Source organism: Amphibalanus amphitrite, unplaced genomic scaffold, assembly GCF_019059575.1.
Source record: "Amphibalanus amphitrite isolate SeventyFive unplaced genomic scaffold, NRLGWU_Aamphi_draft 000067F_arrow, whole genome shotgun sequence".
NCBI classification, from domain to species: domain Eukaryota; kingdom Metazoa; phylum Arthropoda; class Thecostraca; order Balanomorpha; family Balanidae; genus Amphibalanus; species Amphibalanus amphitrite.
The window spans coordinates 500173-514291 of record NW_024881563.1 but is presented as its reverse complement, the minus strand read 5'-3'; the positions used below and the strand labels follow the sequence as shown (position 1 = coordinate 514291).

The 14119-nt window shown below is 50.6% G+C and overlaps 1 protein-coding gene across 2 annotated transcripts in view; it reads right to left on the bottom strand.

Annotated features, from left to right (window-relative positions):
* Positions 1-14119, bottom strand: part of LOC122378894 (protein strawberry notch homolog 1-like) — a 550127-nt gene that overhangs the window by 498415 nt on the left and 37593 nt on the right. The window lies entirely within an intron of this gene.

Here is a 14119-nt window from a genome sequence, read left to right as displayed (position 1 = left end):
CTTGGGAGTATACATTGATACTAAATTAAAGTGGTCTGCACATATCGACTATCTTGCCTTAGCCATAAGCCGTAATATAGGAATCATTAACAGAATCAAGTACTTATTAGACAAAAAATCACTTTTATTGCTCTACAACTCCTTGGTATTGCCCTACATAAACTATTGTACCGTCGTATGGGGCTTTACTTTCCCGACATACCTCAACAAAATTGAAATCCTTCAGAAACGCATCATCAGAATTATTGACAATCAGCCTAAACTCGCTCACTCTGATCCCATTTTCAAAACGCTCAACCTTCTTAAAGTAAATGATATCGCCAAACAACAACTTCTTCTAATCATGCATCGAAAGTTGAATGGAACCTTGCCGCCATCTCTTGAAACACTATTTTATCTGCAGGATGACCCAAATATCCAAACAAGAAACATACACCATTTCAAAGAGACATTTACACGAAAATTATATCGCACAAAAACTGCTTTCTGACAAGGTCCTAGACTCTGGAACAGCATCATAACCCCCCACTTTTTGTTGTCAGAAGTTCGTGAAGCATCAAAACAAATCATAAAGAGACATACAAAAAAATCAACTAATCCTCAGATACACATAGCAAAAATAAAGTTCTCAAGTCATTTTAGTCGAGTCAGTTATTTAGTCCAAAAATTCAAATTTAAACATGCTCTATAAAGTCCCTCTTGAGCTGAAAAAGGATTTCTAACAAATATGCTCCAATATACCTATACAGACTATACGCCACATTCCTTTGCTGTGACCTGGGGACTCGACCAGCAACAAGCCTTGCTTAGCTGGAAGAGTTCCCCTGGTCACACCGGCATAAACACCAGCATCATATATGACCAGACTAATTTTTACCTGTATGCACGGAAACCCCCTAACCACTGAACTCTATAATGTGGAATGCGCATCGGCCGCCAGATGGTGTCCAACGGTGCCGCCATGTTGCGCAGACCAGGAAGCGGCCGCCGCCTGTGTTGGGGAATAGGGAATTCGGGACCTCGATTTACGTTTGCGGTCGCTGCATCTGTTACGTTCAAGCTATGTGGACACGGAACCCGGCATCTTACGCAGAATTGAGTGGAGAATAAGATGAAATCCTAAAAAAATTCTCAGATACAAGGAACTAATACGTTAAACCCTTATAAGTCAATGGGGAAATATGAAAATTGCTATTTTGGCGCCGAGAATGATCTGAAACTATCTCAAGCATATAGAATCATGATTTCATGCACTCCTTGCAAGGTTCTATGCTTCATATTTGCATTGTTGCCCTTGCGTGACGTCATTTGTGACGTCACAAGGGTCACAGTTTTTCTTCAATAACTCCCGATCAAATTGAGCTAGCGAGTCGGGAAAGCCACCAATGGACTCAGGAAGACCTGCCGAATCGAATGATATGCGACATGACCTCTTTCGACCAACTTCGTGACCTGGGGGTGCTGACCTGACCTTGACCTGAGGTCAACACCCTAAGTTGACCTGACCCGAACAAAAAGTATATCACTCGATGCGCCTGAGCTAGCTGAACACGATGATGCCAAAATCGCGGCTCTACGGCCATTTTTGGCGAAGTTATTTACCAAAAACCGAACCCGTGCCTCAGATCACTTGACCTGACCTCAGAGGTCACCGGTTGACCCGGGACCTTTACAGTGGGTTCCTACCAGTCACTCTGCATTATCCTTTGTCGCAAACGACCAATTTACCGCTTAATTCTAGTTTAATTAGCGGCGCATTAGCGAGGTGGGTTCAATCAACCCCCTCGGCCGGGGCAAATGTAGGTCCGGCGAGTGAATTTGAGGAATTCTGAAGATACGATCGTGTTCCCCACTCAATTCTGCGTAAGATGCCGGGTTCCGTATCTACGTAACTTGAACGTAACGGATGCGGCGGCCGCAAACGTAAATCGAGGTCCCGAATCCCCTATTCCTCAACACAGGCGGCAGCCGTTTCTTGGTCTGCGCAATATGGCCGCCACCGTTCGACACTACAGCCAATAGGGTTCAAGCGGCATTGCTCCCCTGTGCCCCTAACCCAATGTATGTATGAATGTATGAATGCTCATTTCGGGATCGTAGCGGGAGGTTAGCGGACAACAGTCTGTTACGGTGCCCTCCGCTTGCCGTGGCACGATGGTGCCGTAGCAGCGCGGAACGGTGGCGCAAGTGGTTAAGGCGCCGGGTTCGCATTGTGAGATGCTATGGTGAAGCGAGTTCGAGTCTCGTCGTTTCCGTGCTTTTGTCGGTGATGGGTGTTTTTGTCTGTGCGTGTGCGCGTGCGCATGCGGATGCGCACGGCGATGTACGTGCTGCACGTTGATTGGTCTGTGCCCGTGACCTCGGCTCGGGCCGAGGCTCGTTTTGGCCTGGCGGTCAGTTGAGACCGGGACTCTGCCAGGTGAGCTAGCTGTCTTTTTTTTCATGTATATTTTACATTATATAGGCACACTCACAATCAGACTTCACAAAACTGCACCGCAGGCAACGGCATCAATCACAAAGAACGGCACGCACAAGTTGCCCAGATTTGCCATTTGTGAAGCGCACAGGAAGTGCTTCCGTCTGAGGCGAGGATTCTGTAGTGTACACAGTACACACACACGCGTGCGTACACACGCATAGGCGATTATTGCCTCAGAGCGGCCGAGTAAATGGGAAAGAAAAACAAAGGATGAAAAAAGACAAAAGAAAGGACAAAAACGCGCATAAAAATCATACAGTACCCACATGAGCACAACCTAAACAGCGGCGGCGGCACGAAAAACGGGTCGCGATGGCGGCAGACACCGACACGGTCACCATCGCGGCACAGAGCACAGCCACAGGCGCAGCGGCGGCACAGGCCCGACGGCCCGACAGCGGCGGCCAGGACGGGACGGAGGGTACGGGAGCGGCAGCGGGCCCCATCCGGCGGCGGCAGCAGCATCGACGGCGGCGGCAGCACGTCAGCTTGGACCCGGAGTGATGGGAAAGAGGCTCAGTTGGTTGATGGTATGTCTAAGGCTTGTAATATGTTAATGACGTTCCCCCATTTATTCTCAAATTTGTTATAGCATCGACTCCTCAGGGCTGCTCCTTTTTCTTTTAATGCTTCAGCTGCTAGTAAGGAAGTGAAAAGGTGAATATTTGGGGGGGGGCGCTTTAAGGTCTTTGAGCGTAAGATTGTATGCTTGGCTACTGTTTTAATCAATATGTTAATGCTAGATTCTGAGTCGTGTCGCGGGAAAAACCAGCGGCCTGCCGTAGTAACTAACGTTATGCTATACTTTTCATGCACGTGACTTTTCAATTCGCTAATGAAGCTTTGTACGATATCGCAGCTGTAAAATGCGTGCATTAAAGATTCCATATCGCATCCGCAGAGAGCACATGAAGCGTCATCGGTCTTACCAATGCGGCATAAAAAGGAATTTGTAGCAATAATGCGATTAACAATTCTATAGTGTAGGGTCTGCAGATAGCTATTACGCGTGGCAGACCGTACATCCCAGAGTGAGCCGAGAAACATTTGCCCAACGTCTCTGTTCCATTTGCGCTCTAACTTGGATAATTCTGAGCTTCGTCTTGTTTTTATGGTTTAAAAAAAAAAACAAAAACAAAAAAAAAGGTGAGCTCGCTGTCGCCTCCCCGCTCCTTACCTGTGGTCCGAATTGATGGCAACGATTCGGTAACAGCGCCAGGGCGACTCTCTGGTATCCTTTCCCTCCCCTGTCGTGGTGCTTGATTGCTACGAGCACAGACTTTCCTCTTCCTTCCCCGTGCTTGATTGACACGAGCACTTCCTCTTGTACCCGTCATTGTTGTGTGCTAGCACTTGAACTAAAATGGTCACATTGTCATCTGATACTTGCCGCACTGGTCGTTAGATACTTGAACTCACTCGTTACGCACTTAAGTGAATATAAAGCGACCAGTGTACGTAATCTCTGATTCGGGGCTGATCTGGTTCTGTATAGCAGAAACTAGGACAATTGGGGGCAGTCTCGTAACATTGGTGTCAGAATTTTTACGATACCCACACCTCCCGCCCTCCATCCTTATAAGTGATTACGCAAAGTCCGTTCGACGACATGCCGTTCGACGACATGGACGACGAGAAGAGGATCACAAGGAGCCAAGCAGAGAAGGAGAAGTCGAAGAGTCATATTTCAGATGAACTTGGGGAAAAGATAGCTGTATTGCTACATACGAAGCTGGAAGAGTGCGAGCGGCGGACACAGAAGATATGTGAAGCACAGGTACAACATATCGAGGAGCAGCTCCAGAGCCTCACAGATATTGTGCTGGATCAGAGGCATGCAGCGCAGCCTTGTGACGCTGCGGCACCGAGCAGCGTTCAGCGGTTTGCAGCTCCGAGAGGCCCTCAACCTGCAGCTTCTGATGATATTCGGCAGTGCGATGAGCTACCGACAGGGGCTCCTGAACATGATGCGCGAGCTGGGGATCGGCGCACTCCCCAGAACTTCGATGGCTCTGTATCTTGGGCTGCATACTGCGCTCAATTTGAAGCGATAGCATGCAACAACAGATGGACTGATCCAGAAAAGGCCATGCAACTGGCCGCCAGCCTGAGAGGACCTGCCCTGGAAATACTGGGTCACCTTCCGGAAGAGCAATACCGTGATTTCAACAAACTCACCGCCGCGCTTAGACAGCGCTTCGGCGTGGAGCACCGAGAGGAAGCGTTCCGAGCCCAATTCCGAGCAAAGTGCAGGCAACCAAGAGAGTCACTTCCTGAGCTAGCTCACGATGTTGAAAGACTGGGACACCTCGCCTACCCATCTGCACCAGCCGAATTCAGGGACATTCTGATCCGCGACCAGTTTATTGACGCTCTGGAGAGCGCAGAGATGAAGCTTGCCGTGAAACAGAGCAGACCGGGCTCTCTTGGAGAAGCTCTGGCATGCGCCATCGAAATGGAATCCATGAAGGCTTCATTTGGAAGACCCGAAGCTGTTGCGCAGGGGACCTCTGGTTTCAGGACACGATCGGCGGACACAGAATCACCAACACCAACAGACACTTCACTCTCATCAGTGTTGCAACTGCAGGGATGCGGAGCCGTGGAAATTTCAGACGGCTCCGGCTCCGGCTCCGGCTCCGGAGAAAAAAATCGGCTCCGGCTCCGGCTCCGGCTCCGGGTGAAATGTTATGGCGGCTCCGGCTCCGGCTCCGGCTCCGAGTAAAATGGTCCGGCTCCGGCGGCTCCGGCTCCGGCGGCTCCGGCTCCGACTCAGTACATCCCCTACGCAATCAATTAAATACGGGTGGAAGAAAAATTGGATTGGTTATACGCGTTACTCTTTGCCATGACCGGCTCACCGCGTCCCCGCGCAAACGCACCTCGGAGAGAACTGGCAGAACAAAGGGCTAGGAAGCGATGGCATTGGAAACGCAGTCGCCGCGAATCGGAGTTCAGTGAACCATCGTAAGCTGACACCCGTCTCGGCTGCATTGGGGGGTGAGGGGTGGGGGGTGTGTGGGATGAGACGGTGCTGGGAGTCGCAGTCCACGGCACTGGTTTGAAAACAATGGCCGTCACCTGATGACTGGTCCTCATGTTCTGGGGATGCAGTAGACGTGGGGGGGGGGGGGAAGAGCAAACAGGAAGTTGTTTGCGTACTGTGGGATACTGGGGATATTCGGATTTTTTCATTCACTTGATGGCCCATGACGTAAGTACCATATGTTTTACTGCCTTGTACTGTCAAACCGAACTAGGTCAATTATTTTTTCCTCTTCAAAAAATAAAAAGGAGCCGGAGTCGCCCCCTTTTTTGGCGGCTCCGGCTCCGGCTCCGGCTCCGGGCTATATTGTTTCACGGCTCCGGCTCCGGCTCCGGCTCCGGGCAAAATATGCCGGCTCCGGCGGCTCCGGCTCCGACTCCGGCTCCGGCTCCGCATCCCTGGTTGCAAGGGATCCTGGCAACCTTGGAGCGCCTGGAAAATCGGTCAGCAGGAGGCAGGAGAAGTCCTGCGCCCCCTCATACGGGTTCAGGTAACATCCAGCGGCGACCGACGGGACCCTGTTGGAACTGCGGGAGAATGGGTCATCTTCGCCGAGATTGCCGGGCTCCGCGGTCGCAGCAGGCATCGAGGTCGATATCTGGGGGCCGGACGACAGAACACAACTCGGAAAACTAGAACCAGTTGGCGATGAAGGGCGCTCGTCAGCTGATCGCGAACCAAGTCCTGTGAAGCCCTCACCCAATACGAGACAGTGCGACGTGGCATCACTCTTCACAGATGGGACCATCAATGGTAAGCCGTACCCGTTGTTAATCGACACAGGCTCAAACAAAACTATCGTAAGAGCTGATGTCTTTGGTAACATCGACATTCCACTATCGCAAGTGGAACTATGCGGGGTGACGGGCCATCGTGTCCCATTAAAAGGGCCAGCAGAAGCTGAACTGGGTGTTGGAGGCGCACTTGTGCGGATCCCTGTGTACATCGCTGACATCGAAGACCCGTGTATCCTGGGACTGGATTTCCTTAACAGCCACCACTGTCAACTTGATATACCGAATCTGCGCATGGTGTTGGATGGCATGCACGTTCCAGTGCGTATGCACCAAGATGAGCAGCCTGTCCGGACGTTCAGGATAACAGTTCAGAGGGACATCCGGATCCCGCCGAAGTCGGAGGCTATCGTGCAGTGCCGAAAAGAGGGAGATGTGTTCACGGCATCAGCCATTGTCGAGAGAAGCGATGAACTCGACGAAGGACTCATGGTGGGGAAGACGCTTGTTGACTGTAGCAAACAATGTGTGCCAGCATTGGTTGCCAATCTTTTGGACAAATCTGTCCACCTGTCACAAGGCACGGTTCTGGGCATTGGTGAGACAGTGGAAGAGATCGAGCAGACAGCACCGTCTAGTCACAAAGCGAGCAGCCTGCCAGAGCATCTGCGTGAGCTGTTTCAGCGAAGTCGCTCGCTCCTTTCAGCCTCTGAGAGCGAACAGCTGGAGAACCTGCTCATTGAATATGCGGATGTCTTCTCCAGGGATGCGACGGATCTCGGATGCACGAATCTCACCGAACACACCATCGACACAGGGGATCAGCGGCCAATCAAATGCCCACCAAGAAAAATTCCCCTCGGGAAACGTGAAGAAGCGCACAAGATAATTGAAGAGATGAAAGAGCAGGGAGTCATAGAACCGTCGAAGAGTCCTTGGTCATTTCCAATTGTCATGGTGAAGAAAAAGGATGGTAGCCATCGATGCTGCGTGGACTATCGGGCTCTCAACGAAGTCACGGTGAAGGACTCCTACCCTCTACCCAGAATAGATGACACTTTGGATGCACTGTCAGGGAGCCAGTGGTTCTCGACGCTTGACCTGAAGTCAGGTTACCATCAGGTGAAAATGGCTGACAGTGACAAAGAAAAAACTGCGTTCTCTGCTGGGGGAAACCTGATGCAGTTCCGGGTCATGCCGTTTGGGCTCTGCAACGCTCCGGCAACATTTGAAAGACTCATGGAGCGAGTTCTGGATGGTCTCACGTGGAAAGCATCTCTCGTGTACCTGGACGATGTGATCGTGCTGGGGAAAACATTCAAGCAGCAGCTATGTCACTTACAAGAAATCCTGGGTAGATTCCGCAGGGTCGGCCTAAAGCTAAACCCGAAAAAGTGCAACCTGTTCCAGCGGCGAGTGAAGTATCTCGGTCATGTTGTATCGGCAGACGGCATCTCCGCCGATGAGGAGAAAACCACTGCGGTACGAAACTGGCCAGTGCCAAAGGACAAAAATCAGCTCCGCAGCTTCCTGGGGCTGTGCACCTACTACAGACGATTTGTGCAGGAGTTCGCCCGAATCGCAGCACCTCTTCATCGTCTCACCAAGAAGGATGAACGCTTCCTGTGGACCAACGAATGCCAACGTGCTTTCGAAGAGCTGAAGGAGCGGTTGGTATCAGCCCCAGTCCTGGCGTACCCAACGAATCAGACCCATTTGTGCTTGACACCGACGCCAGCAGCTGCAGCATCGGCGGCGTTCTCTCTCAGATACAGGACGGGCAAGAGCACGTGATTGCCTACTTCACCCTATTCCTGGCGGGGGGGGGGCCTCAGGAGCCCCCCCCCCTGAGGTTTTTTGGTTATTTCTCCCAAACGCGTTGAGCTAGGAAGCTCAAATTTTCTGACTTTTCCTAAAAGGCTTCTACGCAACATGTCTGAAAATTTTGAGTTGATCTGACCTCAGGTCAGGTCACCAGAGGCGGTTTGGTGACCCTACCTCAGAAAAGTTTGCAATCACGCTAGAGCTAGAGTTTTTGACCGATCAATTTTTTCTCTTCAGGGTTTAGTTAGGGTACCAGTATGTGCAATTTGTATATCTCGGAATTTTGATATCGGTGACCTAAGGTCAGGTCAATTTCGCGACCTCCCCATTATAAGTCAATGGGGGAAAAATCAACTCCCTGTTTTTACCACTAAAACGGGTCGGAATGGCCCCATATACCATACATGACTTCATATACGATCAACCTTCACTACCTTGAGGTCTGTTTTGCTGTTGGGCAGCTGTGAGGTCATGTGACGTCATCAAAGGTCACCAAAGGTTTTTGGCCAATAACTCCGTACAGGAACAAGATACAGACGCGTGGATGGTCTCATTGTGTTCAGCTCGTCAAGACGCATCGAATGATATACATGATGACCTCGAGGTCACGTGACCTGAGGTCAACCTTTGACCTTGACCTTTCGAGGTCAACATATATATCATTCGATGCGGATTGACGAGAGGATCACGATGATGCCCTTAGTTTGTTCCTATCTTGACTAATTCGAAAGTTATTCGAGAAAAACTCTCTCCATATCTAGCGCCGCCATTTTGACTTTTTCGACCCCTGTGACGTCATCTTTGACCTGACCTGAAAATGACCTTAGTAAAAATTGTAGATCTTGGCCGTGCGTATCCGATGCCGTTTACCGCTTGTCGCTATCTTGCTTCGTTCTCGAGATCTCAGGGGGGGCCGAATCGGCCCCCCCCCCGCCAGTTTCTTGTCCCGGCGGAGCCCGCCAGGAATAGGGTTCAGCCGGTCTCTGAGCAGTCCAGAGCGAAATTACTGTGTGACCCGTAGAGAGCTGTTGGCGATCGTGGAGTCGATGAAGCACTTTCACCACTATCTCTATGGTAGGCACTTCGTGACTCGAACAGACCATGCAGCTCTACAGTGGCTCCGGCAGCTGAAAGAACCCGAGGGGCAACTGGCCAGATGGATCGCCCGAGTGGACCAGTACGATTTTGAGATCCGATATCGCCCAGGAAAAACGCACCACAATGCCGATGCTCTCAGCAGGAGACCATGTGCCTCAGCCTGCAGACACTGTGGTTCCAAGGAAGATGCCAACAGTCTGCAGTGCAAACAGCTGACCGCATCAATGCCAGAAGAGGTAAAGTCCCGTGGTGGAAGACCACAAAGCAGCACAAAACCATCGCACACACTTCCCAAAGCCAGCGATTCCTCGAGACTCAGTAGTGATGCACAGCACCAGAGGGCAAGACTCCTGATACCTGAGGCAGTCTCAGTGGCTGAGCTGAGACAAGCTCAGCAAGAAGAAGACAGCATTAGGCCCATTCTTCGTCATTTGAATGCTGGACAACTGCGACCAGCCTGGGACCAGGTCAGCTATCTGGGGCCAGAAGCAAAGAATTTGTGGTCCCAGTGGGATGCACTGAGGGTCAGCGATGGGGTTCTGGAATACAGATGGGAGTCTACTGATGGTCTAAGTTTTCATTGGCAGGTGGTCGTACCCAAGAAGGTTCGTCCAAACGTTTTAAAGCAAGAGCACGACAACATTTCCAGTGGTCACCTCGGTACAAAGAAAACTCTGGGACGATTGCGTCAGAAATTTTACTGGCTGGGAATGCGGAATGATGTGAAAGAGTGGTGCAGGTCTTGTGATGTATGCTGCGCCAAGAAAGGTCCTCAAAGGCAGGGAAACGCCCCGTTGCAGCTCCTCGTCAGTGGCGCTCCAATGGAAAGAGTGGCTGTAGACATCGCTGGACCATTGCCGGTCACCAAGTCAGGCAACAGGTTCATCTGCGTCACAATGGACTACTTCACAAAATGGCCGGAAGCCATCGCTGTCCCTAATCAAGAGGCTGGAACCATCGCCCGCGCTCTCGTTGACAACTTTTTCTCACGCTTTGGAGTCCCTGATGAGCTCCATTCAGACCAAGGCAGAAATTTCGAGTCAAAGGTGTTCCGTACATGCTGCGATCTTCTGGGGATAAGAAAAACCAGGACCACTCCCCTCAGACCTCAGTCAGATGGCATGGTAGAGCGGTTTAATCGAACTCTGGGAGAGGAGTTAGCCAAGTTCTGCGCTGACGGACAGGACGACTGGGACGAGAAGCTGCCACTCCTGCTGATGGCATACCGTTCTGCAGAGCACGAGATGACGAATTTATCTCCAGCATGCATGATGTTTGGCCACGAGCTACGCATGCCTGTGGACCTGGTGATCGGGCGACCACCAGACACAGATCCCCCAGTGGACAGTGCAACCTACGTGGGACGCCTGAAACGGCACCTGGATGATGTCCATCAGGTCGTCCGACGTCGTCTTAAGGTGGCTGCAGATGCTATGAAGCAAAGACATGACAAAAACTCAAGGGAAGCTGCCTTCAACAAAGGAGATCAAGTGTGGTTGTACAACCCACGTCGAGTAAAAGGGAAGTCGCCCAAGCTCATGAGTGACTGGGAGGGGCCGTATGTCGTGGTTCATCGCTTGTCAGACGTCACTTACCGCATACAGAGGGTTGCCCATGGAAAACGCAAAGTGGTGCATGTCAACCGACTGTGGAAGTACCACACACCCGACTTCAGCTGGGACAGCGGTACTGGAACCCTGAGAGCGGCGGATCCTACTTCCACTCCACGAAGTGATCCTCCAACTGAGATGTCCGATTCATCCAGCCGATACAACCTCCGTCCACGTCAGACCCCCCGAAGCCACTCTTACAATTCCACCTAGTTTTTTTTTTTTTTTTAACGGTGGGTGACGTTGGCATAAGCATAGCAAAATGTTCTTTGTGTCATCATCTGCATGTTTTCTGCCGTTTTATGTTCTTCTCTTCAGGATGGATTTGCTGGAGGAGATCCTTTCGGCTGCCCCTGCTCAGGACGACCTAGAGCTGGACGAAACCGACCTGGAATGGCTACGAGAACTGCAGCCTCCGAGGGCCTTCCGTGATGCACGGCGCCTGCACATGATCTGCGGCGATTCGATTGCCAGGGACGCCCCTGTCACGGTGAGGGAGCCCGACGAACTCCTATCACTAGCTCAGGGCGGCCAGACCTGGAGGCTTCTTCTCGACGCTGCGTCGGAGCATGTTCGGTCTTGGACATCAGAAGCTGAGGACCGTGGACTTGAGGTGGGCAGCGCTGTCATCTGGTTAACAGGAAATGATGTTTACCCCCGCCGAAATACATCGGCGGCCATCAGCGGTCTTCCTGCACGCTGTGAGGCCCTCCGCGAGGTGGTGACGGGGACCATCGCGGCTCTTCATGTCGTGGCGCGGACCGTTCTGATCCTGGGACCGTTGCCTCGGCGCATGGACCTGGGGAGACCCTGGGAGCAGACACCTGCGTATCATCTGGAGCGCCATGTCGGTAGATTCATCGCGGATATGGACGACGTGTGCCTTCTTCCGCTCGGGCGGCGTCTCTGTACCAGGAGACGGAGCCGCCACCTGGTGCGAAATGAGAACTTTTTTCGAGTGGATGGGGTCCATCTGTCGGAGGAAGGTTATGCACGCCTTTTACCCGGCTTCCCAACGTGGCTGACCTCCAAGTGAAGAGTTGTATCTGTTCTGATAGTGCCTATGGTTTGGTATTTATGTTTAATTTATGAATTGTTCAAGGATCCTGAATTTCGTGCGCACGGATAGTTTGCGGGTCGCAAACTTGTTGGGGAGGGGATAGTGTTACGGTGCCCTCCGCTTGCCGTGGCACGATGGTGCCGTAGCAGCGCGGAACGGTGGCGCAAGTGGTTAAGGCGCCGGGTTCGCATTGTGAGATGCTATGGTGAAGCGAGTTCGAGTCTCGTCGTTTCCGTGCTTTTGTCGGTGATGGGTGTTTTTGTCTGTGCGTGTGCGCGTGCGCGTGCGCGTGCGCATGCGGATGCGCACGGCGATGTACGTGCTGCACGTTGATTGGTCTGTGCCCGTGACCTCGGCTCGGGCCGAGACTCGTTTTGGCCTGGCGGTCAGTTGAGACCGGGACTCTGCCAGGTGAGCTCGCTGTCGCCTCCCCGCTCCTTACCTGTGGTCCGAATTGATGGCAACGATTCGGTAACAGCGCCAGGGCGACTCTCTGGTATCCTTTCCCTCCCCTGTCGCGGTGCTTGATTGCTACGAGCACAGACTTTCCTCTTCCTTCCCCGTGCTTGATTGACACGAGCACTTCCTCTTGTACCCGTCATTGTTGTGTGCTAGCACTTGAACTAAAATGGTCACATTGTCATCTGATACTTGCCGCACTGGTCGTTAGATACTTGAACTCACTCGTTACGCACTTAAGTGAATATAAAGCGACCAGTGTACGTAATCTCTGATTCGGGGCTGATCTGGTTCTGTATAGCAGAAACTAGGACAATTGGGGGCAGTCTCGTAACAAGTCAATGGCTCATTAGTCCATTGACTACTTTCTGCCTTCTTCGTATGCCATACTAACAATCCCTGGCTCCTCTCATTTCTTCTTTGCTTGTGTTTAGTTTATTTCCTTTCTTAGCAGGGAGTGCCGCGACATTTATCTCCTCAGTTTTTTTCTGGTGTTAACGTAAGGGTTCTGTTGTCGCTGGGTTCGAGGGCGGGGGCACTCCTGGTCACCTGTTCATGGGTGGCGGTGTATTTCTATAAAAAAAAAATAAATAAAAAATATTTTGTCTTTCGATATTTTGCGTTTCGATAGTTTGCGTTTCGATATTTTGCTTTCGATATTATGCTATTCAATATTTTGCGATTTCGATATTTTGCAATTCGATATTTAGCGATTCGATATTTTGCGATTTCGATATTTTGCAATTCGATATTTTGCGATTTCGATATTTTGCAATTTCGATAATTTGCGACTTCGATATTTTGCTTTCGATAATTTGCGTTCGATATTTTGCGTTTCGATATTTTGTCATGGAAGCGTTCAAATTACCCCACCCTACCCTACTGTACTAAGCTAGAGCCAACGAATGAATATGTAATCGATGCGTGACTGCTGTAGCGGTGTCACTCGTCGCCATGTATACTGTCTGCTTGCTGGATGCTGAGCTCGCCAGCAATCCTGAAGTGAAAACTCATCTATTATGTCACGCAGCTTTGTAGAGGCTCGTGATTTTTTGAACGCTGTACTACCCGTATCCAGTGCATCAAGCTTTATATTTAAGTCACCTGCCAAAAGTACCTTGTGGCTGTTACTTATAGCACAGTAGCAGCTCTCTGACCGTGTCAAGAAATTTACATTTATGGTCTTGATTGTCATTGGCTTGTCCATAGACACCAATGATGGGCATATTACAATCCCGTAACACGATTTCGGCGACCGCAAATCGACCTTTATCGTCTACCTGACTCGCATTAACGTTAAATGCGAATCCGGGAGGAAACAATATAGCAACACCAGCCTGGCCCGATTCAGAACCGTGAGAAAATATTATTTTGCCCTTCCATTCAGTTTTCCATCCAAATTCCATACTTGGTCTTGAATGCGTCTCCTGTAACACAATGATGTTTTTCGAATATGCAATTCTGAGATGCCGGAAAATTGATCTTCTCTTTATGCGGTCCCGAAGACCGCGAACATTAAATGTAACAATGGACAAATTAAGAAAGTTTTGTCTATCTTCTTCCATTACACAGCTAAACTATGAACTTCCAAAAATGAATCTTAAGCTGACCTTCAACGGCATAAGGCATTCCATGCTCAATCCTATCAAGTTCGCAACATCTCCGCAACGGCACAGTAGCCGACGCAACTCAAGTACTAGATCATTGCAACATCTGATTGAACACTTCATGTTTTCGATCAATATGCGCCTCCGTGGCTTATAGGCATTAGCTTTAATGATGAAAATTATTTTGTCCTGATACTCT